We start from the raw sequence: 3,851 nt of genomic DNA, 5'->3' as shown, positions 1-3,851 counted from the left end.
CTTAATAAAATACAGGATTAAAAGACGAGTGTAGTAAACAATATTTCGTTTGGGATAAAAAAAAACTAATGATATACAAGGTGTAATAAATAGTTAAATCCAGCGGTTAATTTGGTGTGGTAAAATGCCTGTGGTGGCTTTGTACCTGGAAAGAAGAGGAGTTTGGTTAGGGCTATCGTTCTCTAGTATTGGATATGCTTAGCTGGCTGTGGAGCTGTTACTCACCAGGTATCAGAATTGGCAAAGTGCAGGTGTGCACTAGGACTGTGGTCCGTCAGGATTCTTTGGGTGGGGCGTGGTCCTGAACGCTTTGTTATGCTCCTGGAGATTTAATGATATGGGGTTAATGCTGTTAGCACTGGGTAGGTAGATAGTGGGGTTAGCGACTTACCCTCGGAGGAGCTGTTCTGCTTTTGGAGATTGCTTGTTAGCACTCCCTCAGTTGGGGGGTGCAGCAGGAGCCTCTGGATTGTATCTGACTTTATTGCAGAGATGTGACAGGGGGGCTTTTTGGTTGCCGGTAGGCGTAGTAACGCTTGAGGATACTCAATGTCCTGTATATAGATATGGAGGAAGGGTTAGGAACTGAGGCATACAGGAATAGTCCACAGTATGTGGTAAACCTAGATGTTTACCTGTGCGTAATTATCAGTAATCCAGGGGTGCAACAGGAGGCTCTGGATTGTATCTGTCTCTGAGCAGAGATGTAGCAGGAGGCTTCTGGTTGCCGGGTGATAGGGGGCGTTGTGGCACTCAAGGATATTTGATGTCCTGTATATAGATGGGGAGGGAGAGTTAGGAGCTGAGGTGTGCAAACAATAAGCCACAGTGTAAGTAAGCCCAGGTGTTTACCTTGTTTAGGGTCCAAGTGTGAAATGGTCAGTCACCTTCTTATCTGTAGCTGAAGGCCTAAATCAAGGGAAGGTGTTCAAGAGGTTCTGCAGGAGGTTTCAGCCTAGTGGTAGGTGCAGCAGGAGGCTCTGACTGAGTCGTTTACTGGCTAAGTAGCAGTGGGTCTTGTCCCTGGACGCTGTGGTGCAGCAGGGGACCGGCTGCAAATGTGGCAGGAGGCCTGGTCTGGGTAAGTATATTCAAGTAGGTGGAAGGCTATGGTAGCAGGCTGTGTAGTAGATATCCGGGCAAGGTCTATGGTTATGCGGAGTCCGGTTTTCATGCACGGTCCCTACTCGTGTGGAGTCAGGCAGGCCGCGTTCCTGGAATCGGTCCGTAGTCCTGCGGAGATGTCAAGGGGTGGTGGGGCCCGGAGCGAGAGCGGGGTCCCGGCCGGTGACCGCCGCTACTCGCGTGCTTCCGGGTAGGTGGAGCAGGAGAGGAGGGGCGGAGAAGGTGAGGGGGCGCGTTCTATTGAAAGCGCGCGAGAGGCAGAGAGACGCGCTGACACATGGTGTGCAGCGTGTATTCGGAACGGATGCCTGTGGGCGCCTTCTCTTCTGGGTCAGTCAATTCCAACGCGTTTCGACAGCTGACGGCTGTCTTCATCAGGGATAGTCTGGCCCAGTAGGTGGAGTCCTTTATATACCTGTCTATAATGACGTCATGGCAACGGTCCGCTGTTTCTGGCGTTGTCATGGTAACTATCAGTCATTGAAAGCGAATAGCTCAATTTCGCTGTTAAGACCCCATGGTCTCAAGGTGTTTAATTTAAAGATCCACTCGCTTTCTTTTCTTGACATATGTTTAATAAAATCACCCTGTCTCCAATGTTTGTGAACTATTTGTATGCCTATCACTTTAATTCCTTTGATGGATCCTTTATGTTTGTCCGCAAAGTGCTTGGACAGGGGGTGGCCCATGTATTTATTTTTAATATTCCTCAGATGTTCATTAATTCTAGTGCCCATTGCTCTTTTAGTCCGACCTATATACATTTTTTCACAAGGGCACATTAGTCCATAGATAACCCCCGTAGTGGTACATGTGACGAAGTCTGTGATGGGATATGACTCTTTGCGGTGATTGACAGTGTGTGATTTGGCTGGTTTCAGGGTTTTGCATATTTTGCATTTTTTGCATGGAAAGAACCCTGTTATTTTTTGTTGAAAAGGTGTGACTGGTTTTTTTGTGATGATATTATTTTTTACGGTGGGGGCTATGAGTGATCCTAGGTTCCGTGCTTTCCTGAATATGAACCTAGGCCTATTGGGCATTTGATCGCCAATGATTTTGTCATCCTTTAGTGTATGCCAGTGTTTTTCCACAATTTTTTTAAAAATATGCGTATTGGCGGAGTAAGGGGTGATGATGGGCTTGATTATATTGGGATTGGGATTGGTTCGTGTTGATTTTGTGGTGTTTGTATCAGTTAAGAGGTTTTGTCTTGGTATTGCAGCTATTTTTTCTTTAGTATTTTTAAGAAACTGAGCATTGTATCCTTTTTCCAAGAATTTATCCGTGAGTGAATCTGCCTCATTGTTGAAGTCTTCCTGTTTGGAGCAGTTTCTATGGAGGCGCAGGTATTGGCTGCGGGGGACATTAAGTAACCAGTTGGGAAGATGGCAACTATCTAGCGGAATATAGCCATTAGCATCAGTTGGTTTGTGGTATGTGCGAGTCTGAATGGAATTGTTTTCGATATAAATATTGAGATCTAGGAAGTTAATTGCAGTGGAGCTAGTGGTAGATGTAAATTCTAAAAAGAATTCGTTTTTGTTTAGTTCCTGTATAAATAGATCCAGGGAGGGTTTGTCGCCTGACCAAATGAATAATATGTCATCAATGAATCTCCGCCATAGGACCAGGTTCGCATGTAGTTTGCCTCCAGGGTGAATGGCTAGGGATTCCCACCTGCCAACATAGAGGTTGGCATAGCTGGGTGCGAACCTAGTGCCCATGGCGGTGCCCCACTGCTGGGAGTAGTAGTCCCCCTCGTAGAGAAAGTAATTATGTGTTAAGATGAAGGACATGCAGTCTGTAATGAATTTACTTTGTTCTGAAGACATTTTTTGTTCGAGAAAGTGGAGGGAGGCTTCACATCCTTTGGTGTGTTGGATGTTTGTGTATAGTGACGTTATATCCATTGTTCCTAGGATATAGTGGCTATCCCATGGGGTGTTGTTGAGTATGCGGATAGCATGTTTGCTATCTTTTAAATGGGATGGGAGTGTTGGGACCAACTCCTGTAGATGGTGATCTACTAGTCTGGAGAGATTTGATGTCAGGCATTGAATACCGGAGATGATGGGTCTTCCTGGTGGGTTATTTATGTTTTTATGGATTTTTGGTAAGTGGTAAAAGGTGGCTAGTCTGGGGTGTTGGATATTAACATAATCAAATTCATTTTTATTGATGTAACCATCTTGGAGTCCTTTTAAGGTTAGGTTCCGTAGTTCCTTTTGGTAGTTGTTGGTTGGATTAGAGGGGAGGATCTGATAGGTTCTAGAGTCGCCCAAGAGTCTAAGTGATTCCTTGTGATAGTATTCTTGGTCAAGAATAACTATGCCACCTCCTTTGTCAGCTGGTCGGATTATTATTTCATTTCATTGTTATTTCCGGGCCCCACAACCTCTTGACATCTCCGCAGGACTACGGAGCGCAAGTACCCTGGGCCACGGCCCCCACCGCTTATGACACACGCCACCACAAGGACCAAAACCACACACACTCACCTCTTTATTACCGACAGGATTCCAGGAACGCGGCCTGCCTGACTCCACACGAGTAGGGACCGTGCATGAAAACCGGACTCCGCATAACCATAGACCTTGCCCGGATATCTACTACACAGCCTGCTACCATAGCCTTCCACCTACTTGAATATACTTACCCAGACCAGGCCTCCTGCCACATTTGCAGCCGGTCCCCTGCTGCACCACAGCGTCCAGGGACAAGAC

General features: G+C 46.3%; 1 long non-coding RNA gene across 1 annotated transcript; it reads right to left on the bottom strand.

The window, feature by feature from the left end:
• Window positions 1-223: 223 nt before the first annotated feature.
• Window positions 224-761, bottom strand: LOC141258335 (uncharacterized). The gene is made up of 3 exons (XR_012318290.1): window positions 636-761; window positions 392-554; window positions 224-321 (listed from the first exon to the last, which is right to left on the bottom strand). It is a non-coding gene; the product is annotated as an uncharacterized lncRNA (long non-coding RNA).
• Between the last annotated feature and the right edge of the window lie 3,090 nt (window positions 762-3,851).

Source organism: Phyllobates terribilis, unplaced genomic scaffold, assembly GCF_046119375.1.
Source record: "Phyllobates terribilis strain yellow unplaced genomic scaffold, ASM4611937v1 Scaffold_3__8_contigs__length_932513732, whole genome shotgun sequence".
NCBI classification, from domain to species: domain Eukaryota; kingdom Metazoa; phylum Chordata; class Amphibia; order Anura; family Dendrobatidae; genus Phyllobates; species Phyllobates terribilis.
This window is presented reverse-complemented; position numbering and strand designations above follow the sequence as displayed.